At 49.3% G+C, this 12,380-nt stretch overlaps 1 non-coding gene across 1 annotated transcript in view; it reads left to right on the forward strand.

Annotated features, from left to right (window-relative positions):
• LOC112078984 (uncharacterized) overlaps positions 1–5,481 on the forward strand; it is an 11,696-nt gene extending 6,215 nt beyond the window's left edge. Inside the window, exons 3-6 of the transcript XR_011479005.1 lie at positions 735–831; positions 994–4,734; positions 4,954–4,967; positions 5,466–5,481. This is a non-coding gene — a transcript (uncharacterized protein). The remainder of the gene's footprint in view (positions 1–734; positions 832–993; positions 4,735–4,953; positions 4,968–5,465) is intronic.
• The last annotated feature ends 6,899 nt before the right edge of the window (positions 5,482–12,380 follow it).

The raw sequence follows: 12,380 nt of genomic DNA on the forward strand, positions 1-12,380 counted from the left end.
AGGAGGAATTACTACTGAGGACAGGAGGAATTACTACTGGGGACAGGAGACATTACTACTGGGGACAGGAGACATTACTACTGAGGACAGGAGACATTACTACTGAGGACAGGAGGTATTACTACTGAGGACAGGAGACATTACTACTGAGGACAGGAGACATTACTACTGAGGACAGGAGGAATTACTACTGAGGACAGGAGACATTACTACTGAGGACAGGAGGTATTACTACTGAGGACAGGAGGTATTACTACTGAGGACAGGAGGAATTACTACTGAGGACAGGAGGAATTACTACTGAGGACAGGAGGAATTACTACTGAGGACAGGAGGAATTACTACTGAGGACAGGAGGTATTACTACTGAGGACAGGAGGAATTACTACTGAGGACAGGAGATATTACTACTGAAGACAGGAGACATTACTACTGAGGACAGGAGGAATTACTACTGAGGACAGGAGACATTACTACTGTTACTACTGAGGACAGGAGGTATTACTACTGAGGACAGGAGACATTACTACTGAGGACAGGAGACATTACTACTGTTACTACTGAGGACAGGAGACATTACTACTGTTACTACTGAGGACAGGAGACATTACTACTGAGGACAGGAGACATTACTACTGAGGACAGGAGGCAGAGTCAACAGTTTCATGTTATAAAGCTAGTTTCCTACATTGCAGTCCCCGTCAAGGTGAAGATATTCTTTGTCCCTGTTCTAGGATGAGGAACCTGGCTGCTGAGGTGAGTTTGATAGAAGATCTAATGGACCCCTCTCTGCAGCACGGAGAGCTGGGACTCATGTTCACCACACTGAAGGTAACACTCAGTACTTTACCCGCAAGCTGAAGCAAGCAAACTATTTCTCTTCAAGAACATATTCCTTTTCTGGTTTGGAATGTGGATTTATTGATTAGAGTTTCTGAATTTGTTACGAAGGGTCCATTGATTGCCTTATTTTCTCGGCATGTCCTTGTCCAGGCTTGCTGTTTTCAGATCCAACAGGAGAAGACGACGTAGTGAAGAGGAGGTGTACTGCCTTCTACAACGGAGGTCGAACGGAGGGTCCCATTTTTTTATACCGTCGAATCCAGACGACCGGATAATCCGTCTATAGATGGATTATTCCCTGGCTAAAGACATTTATTATTTTTTTACCATTATTTATACAGGGAAGTCCCGTTGAGACCCGACGTCTCTTTTGCAAGGGAACCCTACCTTCACAAAAAGTAGCAAAACAATACAAAGTACACAAAAGGAATTTGTGAAACAATTATTAACAATCAAAGGCCGGCGCATGATAAATACAATTAGACAAATGTATACTAAATGTTTAAGAGATACAGTGAAAAGAGAGTTCTAGATTMCAGGTACTGCTGCCTCATGACAAAGGGAACTTTAATGCAACCACCCTGAAGATTGAAGAATCACAGACTTTTTTTGTTTTATCCTGAKTATCTTTAATCCTGACTGACTATCTTTAATCCTGACTGACTATCTTTAATCCTGARTGACTATCTTTAATCCTGACTGACTATCTTTAATCCTGACTGACTCTCTTTAATCCTGACTGACTCTCTTTAATCCTGACTGACTATCTTTAATCCTGACTGACTATCTTTAATCCTGACTGACTATTTTTAATCCTGACTGACTATTTTTAAACCTGTTTATCTTTTATTCTGACTGACTATCTTTAATCCAGACTGTCTTCTATCCTGACTAGGGTTGCACTTTTTGGGGAATATTCAGAGGTGGCAACTTTACGTGGGAATTAACGGGAAAATATGGGAATTAATGAAAATATATGCAAATGTAATTAATACCATTTCAATGTAGATGTTTTTTGCATTGGATATATTTACCATATATGGAGACAGAAACATAAACCTTTTACCTTATTATAAGTAGACATAATTGCAAATGATTAAATCCTTCCAATAGAAAAAATATATATATTTTAGTTACGAATTGAACTTTAATTAAATGGGGATGATTTCACTGAACAACAAAAGAAAGGGAATATTGAATGATCCCCAATGAGCCATCGCATCTCCCAAAAACATTTTCAACATACATCTGTAAAATGAAACTAAAGCCTAGAAACTAAAGCTTTGGTTGTCTTCCTCTCAGACTCCATGTCTTCTCTCCTGGACCTCCTCAATGTCCACCTCTTGAACATCAGACTCCATGTCTTCTCTCCTGGACCTCCTCAATGTCCACCTCTTGAACATCAGACTCTAAGTCCTCATCTTCACTGTCACTTTCCAACCTTGTTGAGGATGGCTCGTTGTCAGGCTCAAAAAGCCTCAAATATGCCTGGATTGACACCAGTTTTTCATCCCTTGTATTGGTCAGCATGTTGCTTGCTTTGGTGTGTGGGTTCCCAAACAAGGACCAGTTGCACTCTGAGGCGGCTGATGTTGGTGGGATTTGGATGATGATGGAGGCAACAGGGGAAAGAGCCTCAGATCCACAAAGTCCCTTCCACCAGGTGGCTGATGAGATATGTTGGCACCACTGCCATATTGCATCTCCATCCCAAAGCCCTTGCTTGGAAGTGGACTTCCTCAATCCGTGCAATGGCTACTGCTATAGGTTTCAGGTGTTTCAGGCTGCTTACCACTCTCTCCCAAAATACATCATCCAGGAGGATCCTCTTGATGGGGCTGTCCATATCGGCAGACTGTGATATGGCCATTTCTTGGAAAGTCTCCTTCCCCTCCAGGAGACTGTCAGACATGACAACACCACCCCAACGTGTGCTGCTGGGCAGCTTCAATGTGGTGCTCTTATTCTTCTCACTTTGCTTGMTGAGGTAGATTGCTGCTATAACTTGATGACCCTTCACATACCTAACCATTTCCTTGGCTCTCTTGTAGAGTGTATCCATTGTTTTCAGTGCCATGATGTCCTTGAGGAGCAGATTCAATGCATGAGCAGCACAGCCAATGGGTGTGATGTGAGGGTAGGACTCCTCCCACTTTAGACCAAGCAGCCTGAATCTCCTGAAACCTATAGCAGGATTGAGGGAGACAATGCCATCTAGTCTGATGTTCAGACTCTGCTTGCAGATGTAAGAGAACAAATCCGTACTGCCCTGCCCACAAATTGTGAACAAGTTGAAATGATTTAAACACACGTTGCTGTAGGCTACTATTTACTAGTTAACAAAAAATAATGTATGTCATATAAAATATATTCACCCCCACCCAGTATTGTAATCAAAACTTACCAGAAAGCATGTAGTCCTTGGTTCAGACAGTGTAGTAGTGTGGGCTCAATAGCATCTCATTAGTGTGCAAGATCTTGAGAATCAGCTGTACATGTGATGGGAGAATGCACTGTGCATGCAGAGGGTTGCAATTCCATTGAATTGGGGATAGTTTAACCAAAATATGCCACACGACCTAGAGTTGCCTTATGTGTATCCCACAAAGAAGGTTCACTGTTATAAGCTAACCTTTTTTTGATGAATTTAAGCAAAATTCCCGGGATTAACCTCCCATGGAAAAATCCAGGGAATTTACCAGAAAGTTTCCAACCCTTTGCAACCATAATCCTGACTATCTTTAATCCTGACTATCTTTAATCCTGACTATCTTTAATCCTGACTATCTTTAATCCTGACTCTCTTTAATCCTGACTATCTTTAATCCTGACTCTCTTTAATCCTGACTCTCTTTCATCCTGACTCTCTTTCATCCTGACTATCTTTAATCCTGACTCTCTTTAACCCTGACTCTCTTTCATCCTGACTCTCTTTCATCCTGACTCTCTTTCATCCTGCCTCTCTTTCATCCTGACTCTCTTTCATCCTGCCTCTCTTTCATCCTGACTCTCTTTCATCCTGACTCTCTTTCATCCTGACTATCTTTAATCCTGACTCTCTTTCATCCTGACTATCTTTAATCCTGACTATCTTTAATCCTGACTCTCTTTCATCCTAACTCAGAAATATCTTCATGGTTCTTGCAACTGACAACTATTGGGAAACTCCACATTGAGTTGGAATGTGCAATGATTACGTTAACACTGATAGGATTGTGCCAACTCATTCTAATAAGGGAAAGACAGATTTTAAAATCATGAAAGACACTGGAAAATGTTTACAAAATAGTTAGGGAAAAAAATGTATCAGGAGAAAAATATAGAATATTTTAAAATATATCAAGTAGTATATATTTTATTGTGATTATGTTACAGTTTTTTATTAAATGAGTTATATGAGTTGTAACATGTTAGCACTTTGAATAAGGGTCAACTAGGGAGAACTTACATTTGTCCTGTACACTGCATGTACGAGGTGTTTTTGCATATCCCACCTCCCCATGAGACGCGCTCGGAGAGTCACGTCCAGGGGTCCCATTTTTCACCTAGTCGGCTCAGGGATTGAATCCAGAAACCCTTTTCTGGTTACTGGCCCAATGTTAATCGGTAGCCTATCAGCCTTAGTATGGGTACTGTGTTACATTATCTTAGTAGTTTAGACACTGTAGACTGCCTTAAATCAAGACTGCTATTATTGTTTAACTGAATAATCCAAGCTAATAGTTAGCCAATATAAAATCACTAAGAAATATGTTTCTCATGATTGATCCCTTTTTAGATTTAATAAAGGCTCTTCATAGATGTGTCTTTATACGGTGACACAGTCTGGTTAGGAAGGCCTGGCGTGACAGTCTGGTTAGGAAGGCCTGGCGTGACAGTCTGGTTAGGAAGGCCTGGGTGACAGTCTGGTTAGGAAGGCCTGAAGACCTGGCGTTGACAGTCTGGTTGGAAGCCTGGGGACAGTCTGTTGGGAAGCCTGGCGTGACAGGTCGGTTAGGAAGCCTTGTGTGACAGTCTTGGTTAGAAAGGCCTGGCTAGACAGTCTGGTAGGAGGCCTGGCGTTGACAGTTCTGGTTTGGAAGGCCTTGGCGTGACAGTCTGGTTAGGAAGGCCTGGCGTGACAGGTGGTTAGGAAGGCCTGCGACAGTCTGGTTAGGAAGGCCTGCGTGACAGTTGGTTAGGAAGCTGGCTGACAGTCTGGTTTAGAAGGCCTGGCCGTGAAGTCTGGTTAGGAAGGCCTGCGCGTACGTCTGGTTAGACAGGCCTGCGATGAAAACAGTCTGGTGAGGAAAAAGCTGGCGTGACAGTCTGAGTAGAAGGCCTGGCGTGACAGTCTGAGTTAGGAAGGCCTGCGTGACAGTCTGTTAGGAAGCCTGGGTGACAGTTCTGTTAGGGGCCATGGCGTGACAGTCTGGTTAGGAAGGCCTGGTGTGACAGGCTGGTGTGGAAGGGCTGGGTGACAGTCTGGGTAGGGAGGACCTGGATGTGACAGTCGTTAGGAAGGCCTGGCTTGACAGTGTGATTAGGAAGGCCTGGTGCGTGGACAGATTGGTTAGAAGGCTGGTTGACAGTCTGGTAGAGCCTGGCTGTGACAGTTTGGTTTCGGAAGGCCTGCGTGATAGTCTGGTTAGGAAGGCTGGAGGACATCTGTAGGAAGGCCTGGTGCTGACAGTCTGGTTAGGAAGCCTGTGTGTGACATCTAGTAGAAGGCTGGAAAGGTGACAGTCTGGTTAGAAGGCCTGGCGTGACAGTCTGGTTTAGGAAGCCTGCGTGACAGGTCTGGTTAGGAAGGTCCTGGCGTGACAGTCGCTGGTTAGGAAGGCCTGGTGTGACAGTCTGTCTGGTTAGGAAGCCTGGCGTACAGTCTGGTTAGGAGGCCCTGGCGTGACAGTCTGGTTAGGAAGGCCTGGCGTGTCCTCGGTTAGGAAGGCCTGGCGTGACAGGCTGGTCTAGGAAGTCTGGTGTGACAGCTGTTTAGGACAGCCTGGCTTGACAGTCTGTCTCAGGAAGGCCTGGTGTGGACAGTCTGGTTAGGAAGGCCTGGCTTGACAGTCTGGTTAGAAGCCTGGTGTGACAGTCTGGTTAGGAAGGCCCGGTTGACAGTCTGTTAGGAAGGCCTGGCGGACAGTCTGGTTAGAAGGCCTGGCTGACAGTCTGGTTAGGAAGGCCGGGGACAGTCTGTTAGGAAAGGCCTGGCGTGACAGTCTGGTTAGAAGGCCTGGTGTGGCAGCTGGTTTGAAGGCCTGGTGTGACAGTCTGGTTAGGAAGTCCTGGTGTGACAGTCTGGTTAGGAAGGCCTGGTGTGACGTCTGTGTTAGAAGGCCTGGTGTGACAGTCTGGTTAGGAAGGCCTGGTGACAGTCTGGTTTGGAAGGCCTGGCGTGATAGTCTGGTTGAAGGCCTGGTGTGTGCAGTCTGGTAGGAAGCCTGGATGTGACAGTCTGGTTAGGAGACCTGAGGTGACAGTCTGTTAGGGGCCTAGCGTGACAGTCTGGTTAGGAAGGCCTGGCGTGGGACAGTCTGGTTAGGAAGGCCTGGGTGACAGTCTGGTAGAAGCCTGGCGTGAACAGTCTGGTTAGGAAGGCCTAGGTGTGACAGGCTGGTTTGGAAGGCCTGGTTGTGACAGCTGGTTAGGAAGCCTGGTGTGACAGTCTGGTTAGGAAGCCTGGGTGGACAGTCTGGTTAGGAAGCCTTGTGTTGCAGTCTGGTAGGAAGGCCTGGTGTGACAGTCGTTTGGAAGGCCTGGCGGGATAGTTGGTTAGGAAGCCTTGGTGTGACCAGTCTGGTAGAAGGCCTGGTTGACAGTCTGGTTTGTTAAGGTTTGGTTGGACAGTCTGCGTTGGAAGCCGGCGTGACAGTCTGGTGGAAGGTCTGCGTACAGTCTGGTAGAAGCCTGGCCGTGACAGTCTGGTTAGGAAGGCCTGGCGTGACAGTAAATGTTCAGAAGCCTGGGGCGTGGACAGTCTGGTTAGAAGGCCTGGCGTGACAGTCTGGTTAGGAAGGCCTGGCGTGACAGTCTGGTTTAGGAAGGCCGGCGTGACCAGTCTGGTTTAGGAAGCCTGGCGTGACATTGGTTAGGAGGCCTGCGGGACAGTCTGGTTAGGAAGGCCTGCGTGACAGTCTGGTTGGAGTCTGGCGTGGACAGTCTGGTTAGGAAGGCCTGGCGTGGACAGTCTGTTTGAAGGTCTGGCGTGACAGTCTGGTTAGGAAGCCTGGCGTGACCAGTCTGGTTAGGAAGGGCCCTGCGTGACAGGTCTGGTAGGAAGGCCTGGCGTGACAGTCTGGTTTAGGAAGCCTGGCGTGACAGTCTGGTTCAGGAAGGTCTGCGTGACAGTCTGATTAGGAAGCCTGGCGTGACAGTCGGGTTAGGAAGGCCTGGCTGACAGTCTGGTTAGAAGCCTGCGTGACAGTCTGGTTAGGAAGGTCTGGCTTTGCACAGTCTGTGTTAGGAAGCTGCTGACGTCTGTTTAGGAAGCCTGGCGTGACAGTCTGGTTAGAAGCCTGGCGTGACAGTCTGGTTAGGAAGACCTCCGTGACAGTCTGGTTAGGACAGCTGGGTGACAGTCTGGTTAGGAAGGCCTGGCGTAGACAGTCTGTTAGGGAAGCCTGGCGTGGACAGCTCGTTAGGAAGGCCTGGCTGGACAGTCTGGTTGCTGGAAGCCCTGGCGTGACCAGTCTGTTAGGAAGGCCCTGGGCGTCGACAGTCTGTAGGAAGGCCTGGTGACAGTCTGTTAGGAAGGCCTGCGGGCGTGACAGTTGTATTGGAAGCTGGGTGACAGCTCTGGTTCAGGAAGGCCTGAGCACTGGTTTGAGGCTGGCTGACGTTGTTTAGGAAGGCCTGGCTGTGACACGTCGGGTTTAGGCAAGCCTGCGTGACAGTCTGGTTAGGAAGCCTGGCGTGACAGTCCCTGCGCTTAGGAATGGTGCCACGTGGCGCGATCGTGAGTACAGCCTCTGGTTAGGCAAGGCCTGTGCGTGACAGTCTGTTTGGAACGGCCTGCGTGACAGTCTGGTTTGAACGCCGCGCTGGCGGACAAGTCTGGTTAGAGAAGTAGCGTGGACCGTCCTGTTTGAGCGGTTCTGACAGTCCCTGCGTTCAGGAAGCCTGGCATGACCACGTCTGTTAGGAACGCATGCGTGACCAGTCTGGTTTAGGAAGCGCCTGGGGACAGTCTGGTTTGGAAGGCCTGGCGTGTGACAGGTCTGGTTGGAAGGCCTGGCGTGACAGTCTGGTTAGAAGCCTGGCGTTACAGTTTCTGTTAGGGAGCCTGCGCGTGACAGTACTGGTTAGGAAGGGCCTGCGTGACGTCTGGTTAGAAGCGCCTGGCGTGACAGTTTGGTTAGGGAAGGCCTGGCGGGACAGGCTGTTGGAGCCTGGCGTGACAGTCTGGTTAGGAGGCCTGGCGTGCAGTCTGTGAGGAAGGCCCTGGCGTACAGCTCTGTTTGGAAGGCCTGGTGTGACAGTCTGGTTTGAGCCTGTGGCGTGACAGTCTGGTTATGAAGTCTGGCGTGACAGTCTGTCGGAGGCCTGGGTGACAGTCTGGTTAGAAGCTGGCGGACGTCTGGTGTAGGAAGGCCTGGCGTGACAGTCGGGTTGAGAAGCCTTGTTGACAGTCTGGTTAGGAAGGTCTGGCGTGACAGTCTGGTTAGGAAGGCCTGCGTGACAGTCTGTAGGAAGGTTCTGGCGTGACAGTCTGGGTTAGGAAGGCCTGGCGTACAGTCTGGTTTGGAAGGCCTGGCGTGACAGTCTGGTTGGAGGTCTGGCGTGACAGTCTGGTTTGAAGGCCTGGTTGACCAGTCTGGTTAGAAGGCCTGGCGTGACAGTCTTTAGGAAGGACTGGCGTGACGTCTGGTTTGGAAGCCTGTGTGACAGTCTGGTTAGGAAGGGCTGGCGTGACAGTCTGGTCGAAGGCCTGGTGTGACAGTCTGGTTAGGAAGGCCTGGCGTGACAGTCTGGTTTGGAAGCCTTGTGTACATCTGTTAGGAAGGCTCGGGACGTTGACCAGTCTGGTTTGGAAGGCTTTTGTGGACAGTCTGGTTAGGAAAGCCTGGCGGGACAGTCTGGTTTGAAGGCCTGGCGTGACAGTCTGGTTTGGAGGCCCTGGCGTGACAGTCTGGGTTGGAAGCTGGCGTGACAGTCTGGTTGGGAAGGCCTGGCGTGACAGTTGGTTAGGAAAGGCTGCGTTCGATAGTCTGGTTAGGAAGGTTTGTAGTGACAGTTGTTAGGGAAGGGCCTGGCGTGACAGTTGGTTTGGAAGGCTTTTGGACAGTCTGGGTTAGAAGGCCTGGGCGGACGCTGGTTAGGAAGGGCCTGGCGGGACGTCTGGTAGGAAGGGCCCCTGCGTGATAGTCTGTGGAGCTTTGTGTGACAGTCTGGTTAGGAAGGCCTGCGTGACAGTCTGTAGGGCCCTATGTACAGTCTGTTAGAAGGCTTTGGGACAGTCTGGTTAGGAAGGCTGGCGTGAAGTCTGTGTAGGAGCCTTTGCTGTGACATGGTGACCTGCGTGCAGTCTGTGAAGGCCTGCGTGACTAGTCTGTATAGGAAGGCCTTGGCTGACCAGTCTGGTTAGGAGGCCTGCTTGACAGTCTGGTGTAGGAAGTGCCTGCCGTGACCAGTCTGGTAGGAAGGCTGGTGACAGTCTGGTTAGGAAGGCCTGGCGTGACATTGGCTGGTTAGAAAGCCTGGCATGAAACAAAAAATTACTAACACAGACTTCACTTTAAGCAAATGATGGTGGACTTATAATTTTTGTTTACAAAAAATGTATCATTATATTACGACGCTGGCTACTTAGACTGACAATTAAAAATCTCCTCTTGGCATTTTGAGAGAGAGAGAGACAAAGTTACATTTATCTGCATTGGAAATATTGATACTCCTCGGGGTTTAGGAAAAGTTAATCTAGTTAAATTTAACCTGATAAAGGGATTTATTTATAACAAAAAGGCATTTCTGTTCAGAAAGGGGAACATATTATAGACTATTCTGAACAGAGAGGACCTGCAGAGAAACAATTAGGGGACAGACATGTTGACGGGTGATGCAGAGAAGGGCTCTGATAGGCGTACCTGGTCACTATGTCATCCCTGATAGGCTTCCCTGGTCCACTATGTCATCCCTGATAGGCTTACCTGGTCACTATGTCATCCCTTGATAGGCTTCCCTGGTCACATTCATCCCGAGTAGGCTTAACCTTCACTATGTCAGCCCTGATAGGCTTCCCTGGTCACTATGTTCATCCCTGTAGGCTTCCCTTGCGTCACTTATGTCATCCGCTGATTAGGCTTCCCTGGTCACTATGTACCCTGATAGGCTTCCCTGGTCACTATGTCATAACTTGTTATTCCAGCAGATCTATGTGAGTTTGTTTGGGACAACAATTACTAAACACATTTTTTAAACACTCAGTGATATGTTTCTAAAACTTCATTAACAAAATGATAAAAATTTGATGATGAAATGTGGTCTGAACAAAAGCAAACTATTTAAAAAAAGACCAATAAAATAATGGCTGAAGACTAGAAAGTTTTTATTACTTAATTTCCATGTGAACAAACAGCTATGATCTACAGGTCAGCGGTAGCGGGGGGGGATACTACAGGCAGGTAGTGGGGATACTACAGTCAGCGTAGGGGGGTACTACATCAGGGTAGGGGGGTACTACAGTCAGGGTGTGGCGGGGATACTACAAGGTCAGGGTAGTGGGGAGGGGCTACAGGTCAGGTAGTGGGGGGGATACTAACAGGTCAGATAGTGGGGATACTACAGTCAGGTAGTGGGGGATACTACCAGGTCAGGGTAGTGGGGATACTACAGGTCAGGGTAAGTGGGTGGGATACTACAGGTCGGGTAGTGGGGGGGGGGGGATACTACAGGCAGGGTAGTGGGGATACACAGTTCAGTAGTGGTGACTAAGGCAGGGTAGTGGGGATCAACTACAGGTCAATTGTGGGGGGGGTACTACAGGTCAGGGTGTGGGGGGATACTACAGTCAGGTATGGGGATACTACAGGTCAGTGGTATGGGATACTAACGTAGGGTAGTGGGGGATACTACAGGTCAGAGAGTGGGAACTACAGTTCAGTGGTAGTGGGGGGGATACTACAGGTCAGGTGTGGGGGGATACTACAGTCAGGGTAGTGGGGGGGATACTAGAGGTCGAGTGTGGGGGGAAAACAGTCAGGGTTAGTGGGGGAACTACAGTCAGGGGTAGTGGGGGATCTACAGTTCAGGGTAGTGGGGGGACTACAGGGTCAGTAGTGGGGGGATACGACAGTCAGGTAGTGGAGGGATACTAGAGGCTCAGATTAGGGGGGATACTACAGTCAGGGGTAGTGGCGGGATACTACAGTCAGGGTAGTGGGGATACTACAGTCAGGTAGTGGGGGGTACTACAGGTAGTTAGTGGGGGGGATACTACAGTCAGGTGTGCGGTACTACGGTCAAGGGTAGTGGGGGGGATACTACAGGGTCAGATTAGTGGGGGGATAGCTACAGGTAGGGTAGTGGGGGATTACTACAGTCAGGGTAGTGGGGGGAATACTACAGGTCAGGGTAGTGGGGGGGATACTACAGCAGGGTAGTGGGGGGCGGGGGGGTACTACAGGTCAGGTAGGGGGGATACTACAGGTCAGGGATAGTGGGGGGATACTACAGGTCAGATTAGTGGGGTATACTTACAGGTCGGGTAGTGGGGGGATACTACAGGTCAGGGTAGTGGGGGGATACTACAGGTCAGCGGTAGTGGGGGGATACTACGGTCAGGGTAGTGGGGGGATGACTACAGGTCAGGATATGGGGGGATACTACGGTCAGGTATGGGGGATACTACAGGTAGGGTATGGGGATATACAGTCAGGTAGTGGGGGGATATAGAGTCGGGTATGCGGGGGAAACTAAGTCAGGGTACGTGGGGGGATACTACAGGTCGGGTAGTGGGGTACTACAGGTCAGGTAGTGGGGGGATAACTACAGGTCAGGTAGTGGGGGATACTACAGGTCAGGGTAGTGGGGGAACTAGGTCAGATTGTGGGCGCGGGAGTATACTACAGGTAGGTATGGGGGACACCAGTCGGATTAGTGGGGGGAATACAGTCAGGTAGTGGGGGGATACTACAGGTCGAGGTAGTGGGGTTACTACAGTCAGGGTAGTGGGGGTACAAGTGCAGGTAGTGGGGGGAACTACAGGTCAGGGGTAGTGGGGATACTACGGTCAGGGTAGTGTGGGGGACATACAGTCAGGGTAGTGGGGGGGATACTACAGGTCAGGGTAGTGGGGGGGATACTACAGTCAGGGTATGTGGGGGATACTACAGGCAGGTAGTGGGGGATACTACAGGTCAGGGGTAGTGGGGATACTACAGGTCAGGGTAGTGGGATACTACAGGTCAGGAGTGGGGGATACTACAGGTCAGGGGTAGTGGGGGAACTACAGTCAGGTAAGTGGGGGGGATACTAAGGTCAGGGTGTGGGGGGATACTACAGGTCAGGGGAGTGGGGGGGATACTACAGGTCAGGTAGTGGGGGGTACTTAAGTT

Source organism: Salvelinus sp. IW2-2015, unplaced genomic scaffold (assembly GCF_002910315.2).
Source record: "Salvelinus sp. IW2-2015 unplaced genomic scaffold, ASM291031v2 Un_scaffold6640, whole genome shotgun sequence".
NCBI lineage: Eukaryota > Metazoa > Chordata > Actinopteri > Salmoniformes > Salmonidae > Salvelinus > Salvelinus sp. IW2-2015.